The sequence below is a fragment of the Lepidochelys kempii genome, chromosome 9 (assembly GCF_965140265.1).
Source record: "Lepidochelys kempii isolate rLepKem1 chromosome 9, rLepKem1.hap2, whole genome shotgun sequence".
NCBI classification, from domain to species: domain Eukaryota; kingdom Metazoa; phylum Chordata; order Testudines; family Cheloniidae; genus Lepidochelys; species Lepidochelys kempii.
In genome coordinates, this window is record NC_133264.1 from 36568201 (window position 1) to 36584181 (window position 15981).

General features: G+C 44.3%; 1 protein-coding gene across 3 annotated transcripts in view; it reads left to right on the forward strand.

The window, feature by feature from the left end:
* The first annotated feature begins 776 nt into the window (after nt 1–776).
* FAM124B (family with sequence similarity 124 member B) overlaps nt 777–15981 on the forward strand; it is a 28141-nt gene continuing 12936 nt past the window's right edge. The window contains exons 1-4 of one of the 3 annotated variants that reach the window (XM_073358783.1): nt 777–872; nt 6265–6296; nt 11888–12100; nt 12209–12669. The gene's annotated coding sequence lies outside the window, so the exon portion shown is untranslated. Of the gene's footprint in view, nt 873–6264; nt 6297–11784; nt 12101–12208; nt 12670–15981 lie in introns of those variants that run through there. The other 2 variants (XM_073358786.1, XM_073358784.1) reach the window with 2 other exon arrangements.

Sequence of the window (15981 nt, forward strand, 5' to 3'; positions counted from 1 at the left end):
AGCTTCTGTTAGTGAGAGAGACAACTGTCGAGCTTACACAGAGACCTAAGGAAGAGCTGTGTGTGGATTGAAAGTTGGTCTCTCTCACCAACAGACGTTGGTCCTATAAAAGATATGACATCACCCACCTCGTCTCTCTAGTATCCTGGGATTGACACGGCTGCATCAGGACGAAGAACGTCAACTGGTTTTATTTAATATTAGGAAAGATTAAGTGTGTGGGTAGCTGTCTTTAATACAGTGTGACAGCTGGAAAGGAAGAGAAGCTAGCACTGCTCGGCCAGGCAGCTCTGCAGGCGCTCTGCGGCTCACTGGTGGTCCATATGCCACAGTTAGAGAGTCTCTGGTTTGGAGCCAGGGACAAGATAGTTTAAGGGGCGAGTGCTGGCCTGGTGGATTTCCCTGGCTGCCTCTCTTCCTCCCCATTCTTTCCCCCAAATCTCCCCTTCCTACAGCTTATAAATTGACTAAAAAATGTCCTTGATTTGGTTGCAATATTTTATTTCCCAAGTAGCTCCCCTGCCTCTTCCCCATGGGTAAGTCGTACAAACACCCTCCCGCCTTTCCTGTTCTCTCCCTGCAGGTATCTGCAGCTGCTGTCCCAGACTCGGATTTATACTTCTCTGGGATGATCTCTGGACCAGGCTTCTAGCTAGCAGCTGCTGGCTAGGGCAGGGGAGGAGCAAATGGAAAGGAGGTAGGCGTGTGGTGCAGCAGGCTGAAGTGTGACTGGCAAGTCCAGGCAGGGATAGTGAGGTTCTTCCTGGCTCAGAGCACTGCACCGAGAGCTGCTCTCTAGAGGTCATGCTGCTGTGAAAGAACATCCTCCTGCTGCAGCATGAGTGCCCGGGCTCCAGGGCAGATACTGCAGGGTAGGTGGGGGCTGCTGCTCTTGTGTCTGGGGAGGCTGTAGGGTGTAAGCTGGTTACTAATGGGTTTGTTGTTTGGTATCTAGGTGGCAGAGATCAGACAGTCCTTTCTCTTGGACACTCACTCCTGCTGCTGGCGCAGCTTTACATAACATAAGAATGGCCATCTAGCCCAGTATTCTGCCTTCTGACAGTGGCTGGTGCCAAGTACTTCAGAGGGACTGTACAGAACAGGGCAATTATCTAGTGATCCATCCCCTGTGGTCCAGTCCCAGCTTCTGGCAGGCAGAGGTTTGGAAGTGGGCAGAGATGAGTGTTGCGTACACAGTATTGTAGAACAAGGATTTCATGCCAGTGTGAGTTTAACTCTCTCTGTACTTAAATTTCTTTCTTTGCAGAGGGGTGGGTCTAGTGGGTGCTCAGTAGAACTAGGGAAGGGGGAATGGATGCAGGACTGGCTGTGGAGTGGAGTCCCTGAGTAGTGGAGTTGTCTTCCTAAAGCTTCCCCAGCCTCTTTTATCTCTTTGCTACTAGACTGACAGACCTGGGAGCGGGTGTGGGGAATGGAGGCTCTGAGTCAGACAGTAAATTCTTCAGGACCGGACTCTTGCCTTGTTCTGTAAAATGCCACGTTCACTTCTGGCGCTCTGTAAACAATGGTTATCAGGGGTTGGATCACTAAAACAGTTATATTACTAAAACTGACGAGTATCTGGTGACTGAAGCTGGCTCTGAACTGGTCACAAAATATTCACAGACCATGTCCTAGCCCAGCCCATGAATCTTGTGCAGTGGGGACTTGGAAAGCAAAGAATTTAAAATGTCAGACCCAATGCAGCAGGCATGCTATTGTATTCCTCCCAGGAAGGGGGCATTCAAATGGCTAGGTAGATTTGCTATGGGGATCGTGTTTCCTCTTCGCCACTCAGGAAGTTTATTTTAGTGTGTGTCTGTCTGTCTCCCACCCCAACCCCATTGGAACTACGTGGATGTGATCCCACTGTTGAGAGCCATCTGAGCACACATAGGATCTTTCCCAGCTTCTTCAGGTTTTACTTTTTAATCAATGAGAAATAATTGTCTTTATTTAAAAACACCTACTGTATCTGTTTCACCCCCTTCTCTAATACTTCAAAATGCAAGGACATTTTTGTGTTGGGGAAAACTTTGTTCATGTGGGATCAACTAACTGGCTAAGAACATAAGAGGTTACCACGGTAACAAGCTTATTCATTTCCTTTCTGGGGTATTTGAGAAATGTGCCCTTTTGACTTGTGTTTAACTTCCCCTACTCTAGTGCTTCTCTTCTCTCAGCCCTGCTCTGCAATCTGAGGGTAAATGTAAAAACAAGTGATAGGGCTCTTCACTGATTGTTTTGGCATTGCTTTTGATTGTGAGAATGAGATACATGTTGGAAGCCAGTGAAACCAATTAGTTCACCCGTTGCTGCTCTTGTTGATGTCAAACACTTAGTGTGGTTTTGATGAATCCAACAGAAAAACGGTCTATGCTGCTTGAAAGAGAAGTGAGCTTTATGGTTAAACAACAAAACCAGCATGTGGGGAGAGGACTTTATTAACCATGTGTTAAATTAACAAATTATAAAGCACAGTTTGCAACGTAAGCATGTAGCTGACGCTGCATGTACAAAATATCATTGCAAAACTAGTGTGATACTTAATTGCATGCAGTTGTAGAATGGGCTATTTATGGGGCTAAACCCTGTCATGATCTATAGAATCACAGACCTTCTTATACAGGAGGCATTTATTAAAGAAAGCAGCTAAAACTAAAGACCCAAACAGGCTTCCACAAAGCTTGAGTTCCCATTTTGTTGACCAACTACCACACTTTGGAACTCTGTCCAGCACACAGAGACATCTAGTGGCTGAATAATATACTGCAAATAGACATTGCATTTCAAGCCCTCTCCTCCATGAGTACAGGAAGCCTTGTCTGCAGTAGAATCCCTGTTGAGGAAGAGGGAGAGGAAGGATTTCAGGAGCTTGTGCAGGGACTGCAGAACCCAGCTCCCAAGGGGCTATCACCGAGGCTGACCATAGCTCCTCAGGGACGAGGCCAGTGTATCCAGTCCTCAGCCTGGAGTAGTGGCTACAGAGACGTTCCCATTCTGTTTGTGCTCTGAGGACTGTTGAGAAGATCTCTAGGTCAGCTGTTTGGGCTGGTGTCTGGAAACAAGATTTGCCCCTAAAATTAATTAACTAAAAAAAAAAAAAAGAATGCCATCCCCCACTCCTACACCTACCTGTGCACATGGACTTAGTGTTGCTCAGAGCAATATGGACTCAATTGTGAGTCTCAGCTGCTTACAGAGTAGGACCCTAACCATCCTAAGGGTGGTGCCCAGAATGTGTGCTGAGGGAGCCAAGGACACATTTGTTTAACTGATTCCAGACGAAGCAAGTAATTACTTCAGAGCTACATGTTAACTCTGCAATAAAGGGCTCTTCCTCTGAGGAAGGCATTTGCCTATGAAGGATGTATACTTTTGTGGGGTTATTTCTCAGTGACGGGAAATGTTTCCCAATGGGCTTTTATTAAAATGCTCGTATTTCAGCTCATTTCCCCCTCACATAGACCCTGTGCCCTAAGACAAGGATGTCAAGACAAGGTGAACAGGATGATCACACGGGCGGCTCTCTTCAGTGGGAAAATGTTGCTAGTGCTGGGGACCTTGTCTATGTTATGCTGGCTTGTTTCCGTCCCTTAAAGAAAAGATATATCTTCCTGTTGGGAGCAGATGATCAGCCTTTGTTTCCTCCTATCCATGCAAGTTTAACGTGTTTTTCTTCTTGCTAAAACCCATTGTAATGTCCTGTCGTATCCACTGTGAATACCTCGGACACCTTTTGAGGGGCTCAACGTACTTCACCTAAGTTATGATGACGATGACAACTTTTCATTATTTGTATTACAGTGCCTAAAGGGCCCAATCAGGGACCAAGGCCCCATTGTGCTAGGCATAGTCCACAGATGTAATAACAAGAGGATCCTGGCCCCATAGAGCTTATAATCTTAGCATATGATAAGACACAGAGAGGCTACAACTAAATGGGGGTAAGGACAAACTAACAGTGAAATGTTCATGTTTAATATAACTAGCAGCACTTAGAGCACACCACCAGCAGGCTCAGATTCCCACGCTCTGATTTACAGGACAAGCGTGCTGGCCTCCGAGCTACTCTACATGTGCTTACCGACAGCATTCAAGAGTGAAACTGAGTTGCTCACATGAATCAGTTGTTTTTTCATTAGTTCATGTTATTTTTTCTTGAGCCTGTCAATCAGGACAGTGAGTAATCAGACACGTGCTCTTCAGTAATAATTATTTTAACAGAATCCGCAAGCCGCCAAGCTGCATTCTCTCTGTGTTTATATCAGGCTTATTAATCACATCAGCTGAAGCATTTGGTTCCTGCCTACTGACGTTCCATGACTTTTCGCAATGCTTCCAGAGTTTCTGTGCTGTCCTGTAATTTGTTGCGAGGCGCAGAGGCCAGTTCTGCCTTCAGATACATGAGCACATCTCTCATTAACGCCAGCGGAAGCAGTGCCCAGGTAGCTTAAGTATGTGAGTCTGAGATGTTAGAATGGGCTTCTCCAAAGAAATTGCCTGCCCGCCTGCCTGAAAATTCTCTTGTGTGAAGAGAAACATGTTTCAGAGGATCTGATGACTAGATTAGGGCTAGGCCTCCCCGTAATGTGTTAGAACTTGTAAGAAGGTAGAAAAGATACAGAAGGGGTTTCTTTGTTGGGGGACTGGGCATGTGCCAAGCTCTGCAAATACATCCCTATCCCTCAGTTCAAAGGAGGCCACCACAATCACATCTGAGCATTGTTCTTCCCTGCCAACTGTGGGGCCACTGCTGTCTACAGTGCCCTGGCAACATGACTCCAATGGAGTCGTGCTTTCAGGGTCTCTCGTTTACAGCAGCCCGTGGTCCCATCCATTTGGGGACATTCCAATGGGAGGGGACGGTGGTTGCCGAAAGTTAACACAGCTTGCGGATGGAGGATGGTCTTGTGTTTAAGGCATTCAACTGAGTCTGGGAATCCATTCCCGTCTCTGCCACAGATTTCCTATGTGACCCTATGCAAGTCACTTAATTTATTTCAGCTTGCTATCTGTAAACAGGGTTAGTTGTACTTCCATAGCTCCCAGGGATGTTGGGAGATTAATGTTTGTGAGGTGCTCTGCTCACTGTGGGGGCAGTATAAGTACTTTGATGGAATATTTTGCAGTGGAGTTCCTCCTGGGTGCCATGCTTTGGTCAAGGGAGGGAGGTGCCACTGAGATATCTGTCTGCCTCTCTCCTTATTCTTAAATCCATACGTGGAGGAATGGTTCTAGGAGAATGATCTCCCAGTAACAGTTCTCTGGAAGTGCTTTGGGTTAACTGCCAGTCTAAGGTAGCGTCCTTTCTCTGCTTTCAATCATAAGGTGTGTGTGTGTGTGTGAGAGAGAGCCTCATGAATGTTGGTGAGGAGAAATGTAGGTGGATATTTTGTATATCACCACAAAAACTGTAAAATGTGCATTCCCAAATGCCATCCCCTGGGAATCTGTTTTACTGATCCCACTTGTTTAATATTAAAGATTTTAATATTGGGAAATGAGTAGTATGAACGATCAAGTTACTTAAACTTAAAATGTCAGAGCAAGTTGGTGGTAGATTGGAAATAGAACCCAGGAGTCCTAAAACTCAGTCCCTTGCTCTCACTACAGGACATGCTACCCTGATTAATTATTATGATATTGTATTCATTCACTGACCTTATTTCTTACCCTTCCATAGCTAGTAATGGGTGAGAAATTTTGAAACTGCATTAAAAGTGTTCACATTAATTGATTTAATTGGTAAAGATTTTTTTGCACCTGCTGTGACCTTCTTCCCTTGATGAAATTGCAGGGGCTTGGTAACCTTTCTGAGACAAAGTACATAGCTGTATTGGCAGAAAATGCTATTTCCAAGGTGCATAATGAACTTGGACCAGGATTAGGGAATTGAAAGCAAGAGGTGAGAACAGACATTGAAAATGGAGTCAGACCAAAAACAAAGTGTTTCGAGCTCAGTGCATTCCAACAGTTCATCTGCAGCTGTGTGACGTGACTGCAGTTGGGAAGCTTCCCACTGTAGAAGGCTTCAGAAGGGAGCATTTGACACTGAGGGCAGATTTTACTTTCCAAAACTGCATGAAAAATTGAAAGCAAGCAAAAACAGTGGTATCTCAAGAGTGTATAATGTAAGTGATCAATTTTAATAGTGAAGATAGCTATTGACTCATGCAGCTATAATTCATAGTTTGTAGAAGCTTTTAATTTCAAACACAGTTTTGGTCAAAATAGCATTGACCTTGAATTTTGTTTTCACAGATCTCACTGCAGTGGAGTGTGATCAACCAGCAGTAAGTAACTTTCCCCCTCTAGATAATGCACTTGTTTATTACATAAATTTAAAAACAGTGGGGGGCAGGCAAGGAGGATAGTGCTAATTCAATTCTTCCAGCATGAACTTTCTAAGAACCTTGCTGTACTTACTTGGGCTTTTTCCCTGCTCAGGACTGCACCTTACCAAAAGTAATACCATTAAAGTCTTCTGATGTGCTTCAATTTATGGTCCAATCCTCAACTGCGTGAAACGCCTATTGGAAACAAGCCTGCTGTCTGCAACCCTCCTGCCCCCAACAACTCACTTCAGCGATTCCCAAAATCAGACCCACTTACCAGGGGCCTCCTCTCCTGTTTGCACTTCACCACTCTGCGACAGCTGTGACTGGCTACCCTCCTCTGGGGTAGAAAAGAGCTCCTGGCTGCATGCATCTCTGGCCTCTGAGTCATCCTCTGCCTCTGGGTCCCCCTCCCGCTCCACATCCTCGTCCAAGATTTCCTCCTCCTGGTTCAGTCCACTTCCGACTGGCACTTGAGCCACCGTGGAGGTGGGGTCACCACCGAGTATCACGTCCAACTCTTTGTAGAACCGGCAGCTCGTGGGCGCAGCACCAGAGTGGCGGTTTGCCTTCTCCACCTTGTGGTAGGCGTTCCGCAGTGCCTTCACTTTGACCCTGAACTGCAATGTGTCCCAGTCCTGGCCCCTTTTTGTCACACATTGTGAAATCTGTCTGTAGGTATCACAATTCCTAGAGCTGGAGCGCAGCTGGGGCTGCACAGCTTCCTCTCCCCAAATGCTGATGAGGTCCAGCAGCTCAGCATTGCTCCGGGTGCGTGGAGCAGGCATGGCCACCTGGCAAGATGTGCTGAGACCACTGCATGCAGCAACAAGCAAACAGGAAGGGGATTTTCAAAATGCCCAAGGAATTTACGGGGTGGGGATGACGGTTGGTCACCTGAGGGCAGGGCAGTAGAATTCAAACTGATGAGCAGAGAGGTGAGAACAGGCATTGTGGGACCTCCTGGAGTCCAATCGCAGCGCTGTAATCCACCAGGGCGTCTACACCGGCACCGCAGTGCTGTAGCCTTGGTGCAGAAAGCTCGACGCCTCTCATTGGGGTGGGGTTTTTTTACAGCGTTGCAACTGCGGAGTTTCTGTGCACTAAGTGACTTGGCAGTGTGTACACCTCAGGAGTTACAGCTCAGAAAAACGTAGACTGGACCTTAGAGTGCTGCTGTGCTTTGAGCATTCAGCTCATGAGCTGTAACAGGAATTGTGCAGAACTCAGCCTATACCCCAGGAATGGTAATGTCTTCTCTTTGCCATTATCTTCACTATAGTAGTTTCTTCCTCTTTTTAATCATAATAATATATTCACATTACAGTAGCAGCCAAAGGCCCCCTCCATGACCCCATGGTGTTAGGTGCTGTATGAAGAGAGAGGTGTAGCCATGATTCCTGCTCGGAGCAGTTTTCTGCCTACTATTGTGCTGGCCATACAATGTGAATTTCTTTGTTTTGTGGCATTTGACATTAGGCCAACTCTTAAAGGGTCAGCAAACTACTAAAGCATCAGAAAATAGAGAGACATAGGGAATAACACAGTGCCCGCTGTGTTGTAAATTATCTATTGGACAGGCTGCCAGACCCTCCTTTCCACTTGGACAAAAAGTGGATTTAGTTATGCACATTCACAAGTACAGCATAAAGAAAGATCTGGGTGCTTTTCGCCTACGTTTTCTAATGCGTGGAGTGCCTAAAGCTTGCACAGGGCTGCCAGGATTAGGCCAATCATCCTGTGTCATGAGCCCAATTGTTAAAAATGGCTATTTCTCACATGGTCTGTTGGCAGAGGTGGTGAACTACAGGCTTCTGAGTTTGGAACTTCTACCTAGTGTGGAACAAGTCACCCCAAACATTCTACTCAGTAGTATAATATATTGTACCAGTTCCACCATCTAAAGCTGGAAGATCCCTGTCCCTGTTTTTATGTAATTCTGTCCTCTGCCCAAACCTTTCTGTAATGTCATACACTAAAGAATCCCAGGGGTTTTGCTGTGTCTGCTGCAGAAGCCATTGTAGGACCCTGCAAGTCACTCCCCCAGATGCTAATTTTCAGTGTTTTTCTTGTGTTTTCTGGTTAGAAGCTGCCCCTTTTAAAATTCCCCTCGAAGGGGTTAATAATCTCTACAGCTTCTCTATCATGATGTTGGCTTCAAGTTAATCAGTGACAAGATCTTAAACTTCCACATAATGTAGGATCCATGCCTGTTTTTTTAAATTAGAATTATAGGTGTATTATTCCCTGTCTGGAGGAGTTGCCCTGAGGAAGGGAAGTAATCTGGAGTCTCACATAGCATGGATCTCAATTGTTTCTTAAAGTGAAGGCTAGATTGACTGGCGAGCATGCCGTCTCCTGGTGACTTGTTCTTATTAACACTTTTTAGGGTGCTGCAAATTTCAGCATCAGTTTATTGGCCTCTCCAGACCTGAGGGAAAACTCTGTGTGGCTCGAAAGCTGGTCCCTTCCACCCACAGAAGTTGGGCCAATAAAAGATATTACCTCATGCACCTTTTCTCTCTCGCTGGCTTTTTAAGCATTTCTCTGTAAATCGCCTTCAATGTAATTAAATTTAGAGTTTGTTTTTTCCCCTCCTGATTCTGATTTACTTTGTTTACATTTAGCTATTGAATATAAGAGAATTTTCACTTTAGTTTGGAGTCTTTTCTCCCTGCCAGGTCCCTGTGGATTAGCCAAGTCTGCAGATACCTCAAAGGAACATTGATTTGTTTGTAAAAAAAAAAAAAAACAAAAAACAAAAACAAAAAAAAACCCACTGTTTCCACTAGAATTTGGAGAAGTTCCTGGAGCTGTTTCTGTTGGCCTCAGGGTCTGGAGTAGCTCGTTTTAGGGTAGACCTGGCCTTTTACATTTGTCTTCTAGGTGGCCATTCATTCAATGCTGCTTGTCAGTACTCTCCTAACATCCCTCACTGTCCAGCCCCTCCTGCTTTCATAAAATCCCAAATGGCAGGCCAGAGCATGGCCTGCCCCTGCATGGGTGCTCCGGGGAACAGGGCACAGGAAGTACGTGCCATGGTGTCAGCTGCTGTCACACTCCTGGCAAGTTCTTGCCCCCATCTCTGCACCAGCCAGCAAAGTTAGCAAACCCTGGTGCATTCCTGTTAGGGTATAGCAGCAGCTGCACTGTCCCTGCACATCAGGAAGATACAGGGATATTTTCAATTTTTTCCTTCTACCCTGACATCTTAGTTTTTCACTGATGTAAAGATATTTTTCTAATGGTACCATTTTATTTTTTTAAATTTATTTTTCTTTTCTTAGGAACAAAAATCTTTAGTACCCAAGTCAACGAGCAGGAGCTGGACACAAAGTCCTACTTCATCCTATTACCCCCCGCAATAGTAGATCTGGAACTGATATGGTAGTTCCCTTACAGATGTCCTCCATTTGTACTAAAGATACATTATAATTATAATGTATAATACCCAGCTATGACGTAGCACTTTTCATGTGTAGATCTCAAAGCACATTACAAAGAAGGTTACTACCATTTTACAGATGGGAAATTGAGGCATAGAGAATGGACACGATAGGCCCACGGTCACTCAGCAGGTCAGTGGCAGAACTGGAAATAGAAATCCTGGTTTCTCAAATCACCATCAGTTGCTCTATTTGCTACACCACTTTGCCTCTTATATTATTTCACAAGTAGAAGTAGAAATGGTTGAAATTTTTTGAACAAGAATTTTCACTGAAGAATGTGGGGTCTTATTTAAACAACATGTTGTGGGAAACTGTTGACTTTTTGGAGGTGTTTCTTTTTTGTGATTTTAGTGAAAAATATTGATTAAAAGTTGTGAATATTTTAATAAAAAGGAAAAAAAGACCTCGTTGGAACCTTGTAAAATAAGAAAAATCTGAAATTTCAAATTTTTGGGAGATTTATTTTTTTTAAATTCAACCAGCTCTAAATAGGTGTTTTCCCCCCAGAGTTTTACTGAGCCTCCATGAGGCTGATTTGTACATTATAGGTTTTAGGTACTTAACCTTTCATAAAAAACAGTTAAGAAGAAATCTTGGAGCTGGTTTAAGACTATCTTTTGGAAATGCCACCCATCTTGCTGAGGTAATATAAACCAGAATTCTTTGGAGTTGGTATGTGAAAAGGGAGGGAAAACTGCCTTGATCAGTCTTCTAACCATTTGCCTATTTTCAGCTATAATCAGGTTAGCACGTACTATAGTTACCCCTGTTTTATGTTACTCATCAGAGGTTAAAATGGGCAAGCTATATTTCACAGCTTTAAAAAGGCATAGAGTGTGACTACTCAGAGCTGAGTTGGGATTTTGAGCTGCCGGAAGCTGGGGCACACAACCATTAGCTTTTAGTCAGGAAATCCTAACTTGCTGGGGCTTGAGAGTGCAGGATTTTCTGCAGAGTGCTCTGTGCATCTTTGGTTACAGCAGTTCCCTTGATGGCTCTCCACCATTCTTGTCTCTGGATTGTTTGGAAAGCGCACATCAGGAAAGTAGTTCATTTGAAGGACTGCAGAGATTTCCTTCTTCACTTGATCCTTTCATGAAATTTTCACTAGGATATAGTTGTGGTTGACTTCCTCTGTGTAATCGAGAGGGGCAAGTTTATGGCTGTGGCATCTGTAAAACCACACACCATGTCCCTGCCAAGGCTGTCTGAAAATGTCTAATAGTGGGGAGACTGATTTATTCACTGAGTTCTTTGTTCCTTTACCCCTCTTCGATCTAGCTACTGCATCTCATGCATTTAATAATAATAGGAGCTGGCAGGGGTGGGAGAGCATAGCAGCCTGGTTTATCAAAGTTGCGGAAGCTCACAAATCCAGTCCTCCAGAGTGTAGGTTTGAGGCCAACATCTTTCATGTCTCTCTTCAATGACCCACTCCTTTATTTATATAGAACTAGGGTTTGTTCTTGATGGGCCTGATACAATGATGTCAACAGAGAGACTCCCACTGACTAGAGTGGGCTTTGGCTCAGGCCCCAAAAGATCATTGTGAAATCTGAACCTACCAAGCCCTCAGTCTGGAAAGTGGGTTCTTCTTTTCTTTTATTGATCACCCATGCAGAACCCTATCTATCCAGGCCATACAGGTGGAAATATTGGTCCCCCTGAGGCCAATGGAAATTTTGTTTATAGAATTTTTATGTCAACGCATAGTCTCATTCCACTCTCTTTTCTGCCTTTTCAGTTCCCTTTGCTGCTGGTGGTCTTTGTCCATTTTGGTGTTATACAGTGTGATTGGATGGGAGAGGAAATACTCTGACTATTCTGCAGGTTTTATAGTCTGAGAGACCAGAATCTGTATGTGCAGCTCCCATTGACTTCCAGGGATATGCCCACACTTTGTGGAGAACTGGGAAACTCTTTTATGACTCAATTTCTCCTCTCCTTGCATGGTTACCTGCCAGGTGTGAAGGTTTTTTTTCTTGAAATAAGACAGGGCATGCAGTCTCTGAGGGGGAAATCACTATCTGTAAATGAACTATCAAGAATTAAAATCACTGGGTGATGGTAATTAATGCAAATCCTTACATGTGTCCCCAGAAGTACCACCCCCGGGGGAAATTCCACATCTTGGGTTTGCCCAGGTTCAAGAGGCCCAGCAAACAAAGAACTGGGAATTGTATAAAGTGATAAACCCAGCAAGGGGTCATTCACTTTATGAAAGAACTGAAATGACAGCGTGGCCAAGAGGTTTGAGATCCTGCCGAAGGGGTTTGAAGGACTTTGAAACTCACCAGGAACTCCATGTAGAAGGTGGGTGAAGCCTGGCAAAACAGGATGCACATAAGCTGTTCCTTGTTTTCAAGATGTGCTTTTTTCTGTAATGCTGGTGTTCTGAATAAATGTTTTTGCTTTATGAAGGCTGGCTGCTCACTGGCTAACCCTGTTGTCGTCCCTGGGAGTGAACAGGATGGCAGGTACTAAACTGAAGTCAGACTTGCTAAGGTGATCACAGTGAGTTGCAGGAGGAAATAGCAGCCTTAAATCCCTGATCTGGAGGAAGAGGAATGCAGGGGGTGCACATTCCCCAAGCTGTCTTTTAGAGTTAGCAAGAAGCTGCCTATCATCTTAGCCAGCAAGGGAACATTGTCTGGCCAAAGATCTTGTGAGCCGTGAAACTCTATCTTGTCTGTTGACCTCTTAGAATACTGTTCCTTAAGGAAAGAATCTCAAGTCACTGGGACTGTTCGTGAGAGCTTGTCCGAAGCTTGTTTTCAAAGGCAGCCTTTTGCTAATTTTTGAATCTTCATTCCTGATGAAAGCTTGCAGAGGTGACTTGGAGCCAGCAGCCTAAGGTGCAGCCTCCTCATTAGCTCCCTCAGGTAAGATAATCAGGGGGATGGTGAGGTTCCACTTCATTCTCTTGTTGTTGTCTGGGATGATCTCATTGTCTTATGAAATCAGACCCTTTTGCATCCTAGCAGAGGTCTGCATTTTCTGTACCTCTTCTATCATAGACCTTTGTTAGTTTTCTAACCTTTTCTGCATTGGTCAGTTGTGGATAAGAAACTGGAGACACCAAAAGAGAAGCCTGTGTTAATGCATTTAATGTTCTAGGGATGAGGGGGTTTTTGTTTTTTTTCCCCCTTTCTTCCAGTCATTGTGGTTTTACTTTCCTGGAAAGAAAACATGTTCCTGAGCTGCAAAATTTGGATCCATAGCCAGACTCCTTGAATTTCAGGCATGTTTAAATCTGAGTCTGACCACAATGAATAAATGGTTTGCTCAGTGTCTGTTATGAAAATGCTTTGTGTTTGATCAGATGGACCTTTTCCAGTTGGTGGGTCCAAAAATCAATTTAACCAGGATCTAGAAGGGTGGGGATGAGTCAAAAATCAGAATTCCAGGTCGACAATCAGCATGTAGATTTGTGCTCTACGTGTTTCTTCTTTCTCTACTGGAAAGTGCTGAAAACCTGGTGTGTTGGAATGAATTTTACAGTAAAAAGGATGCAGGAAGTGTTGGTAAAATCACCTATGCTTTACAGTCGTCGTTGTAGCCTGTTGATTACATGAGGCCCTGCCCAGAAACGCTTAGGCAATTCTTACTCAAGCTAAACTCTTTTATTGACTTCAGTGGTAGCTCTGTCTGTGCCCATGGGGGTTCTGAAAGGTATTGTGTTTAAGTTCGGAGCCATAGTTCCGTTAGAGCTGAGAATTCATTGACCATGCTATAGCTAAGAGGGATTTTAAGGGGACATCAGTGCTGCAGCTGGGTATGAGCCTCCCAGCCCAAGTAGACATACACGCACTAGCTAGCGTGCTAACAGTAACAATGTGGATGTTAGGCCGGGGGGCTAGCTGCCTGAGTACAAGCCTGCCCAGCCCACCGGCTCCATGTTCAGGGGGCAAGGCCCGTGCATCTGGCCGCATTGCTATTTTTAGTATGCTAGTTCGAGTAGAGCTAGTGCATGTCTGTCTAGCTGGGTGGGGAGGCTGGGTCCCAGCTGCAGTGTGTTCATGCTCGAAGAACCCACTTTTTTACCTGGTTAAAACCACTTGCTGATTTTCACATTAGCACCTTATTTTGGATTTGTATAACCCGGCATGTACTGCTGCATCCTTTGAGACATCAGTAGCTGATCTTCTCCACCGTATGCTGGGAGAATATGACAGGAGCCACGAACACCAGATCAGAAGTGGAGCTGGATTTTTTGTAAACTTGATCGATCACGTATGGTTTTTTTCCTTCATTTGCTCTCTGATATATTAAGTACATTGTGTAGACCTGTTGGTATGAATATACAAGGGCACTAACACTTGTAGGCTACTTTATCATGGCATTATCCTCGTGCTGATGCTGTCCCTTTTGAAATCAATGGAAAGACTCTCACTGACTTCATTGGAAGTTTGATGAAGACTTAATGCCTATATATTTTTAATTTTAATAACTCCCCTGCCCCCCCCATGCTAGCTCGTAAAATTTCAGTTTAAAATACTCTATTTTTTGTGTTGCATTCAAGAATGTGTCTCCTTCCTGAATATATTTTTACATCCATGGGGTTTTTACTCAGCCAGGCTGTCATAGTGACCTGAACAGAGGTGGAAAAGCTGTTTGTTTCCAGAGGTATTGCAGTGAGGTTGATGTGACTCACAACAAGGAAACTAGGGCAAACCATGCTCTCTGTTCACACCTATGAAAACTAAGGGCTTGCCAACAAGCTAGTATATCAGCTCCTTCACTCCTGAGTGTACATGCTGTACTGGAGAAAGGGAAGGAGATGACAATTATTTGTAATCGGATTATTACTGCACTGATCTCTTCTCATGTGTTTCTCCCCCTCCCCCCCCCCACAGTATAGGGGCTTGCTGGGACATAGGAGGGGAATAGGTTTTTTCCAGCTCTAAGCAGGAGGGATTCTCCGATGCTCCTTTTTCAGTGCTACTCGTGTACTCAGTATGTTGAAACTGAACGTGACCATGCCACTTTCCCTTTGGTGCTCTTGCTAGCACCCTGGGGAAAACGGCGTGTTTAGAAGTAGCAGCACCATGGTGATCCTGGGGAGAGCAAGTGTGGACTAAGGAGGGAGAAAGATGCACACACAAACACACACAATGGGAGTGAAGAGAGAGAGACACCCGATGGGACTGGTGGGGGAGGGGGACACACAGCGTGGGGAGGAAACCCACAAACGGGATGGCGGAATGGATTGACTGCTTAGTCAGGAAGGTATCCAAAGTAGTGGCTGATAATTCAGGTGTTGGTAGAACGGTTGTATCAATAAACACGTGGTCCTGAATATATTTTACGCTCTGATCAGCTACAGTGGGGTTTGTTTTTTGTTTCCTGGCTTATATCATCATCTTCATCCATCATCCTCTATATAGTAGGTTTGATCAGAAAACAACCACAATAATGGGGTTTTTTTTACATATGAGCACAGTAGTGACCCGATAGCCTAGGATGCCCCTTCCAAGCTGCTTGGCTCAGCCGCAGCCTGCCTAAGAGCATGGGTACCATTTGCACTAGTATTACTTACTGAAGACCAAAACCTGAAGTTCCTCCTTAGTTCTAATCAGTCCTCCTCACTCAGGCAAACACCCCGTTCATCTCAAACACAGAGGAAGCCAGCTGACTTTGCTTTCCCATTCGCTGGTATATGAGGTTCAGCACACAGTTAATCAAATATTCCCTTCCCTTTGGGCTGACAAAAGTGCCTTAGAAAAAATGTTGTTCAGAATTCATTTACAGTGTTTCATCTGAAGCCTTAAACACTTACATTGCTTGAAGTGCTATAATTGGTTTCTGTTCTTTTCATCGAATTCCTGTAATTGTCGCCAGGGTAGTTCTGCCCCCACCACTCCCAGCATTTCACTGCAGTTACTGTCAAGTAGCCAGGGCTGTAAAACAGATTTTTGTATAAAACTTCCCCAGATCTTATCTATATCTAATCTATAATTCTGTATTTTATATTGGGATTATCACCATGGTAAAAACCTAGATTAATTAAAATAAGAGTGATTCTCTCTCTCTATGTATGTATATAAAATATATATTTTAAAGTCAATTAAAAGTGGTCTTTTATAATGAGACACATAAGGCCACAACATTCAGACATGGAACTTTCCAAACTTCAAGGTTGTTCAAACCTGGTGTTTCAGTTCAGTCCATTATGGTTCAGTCCATAACATTTG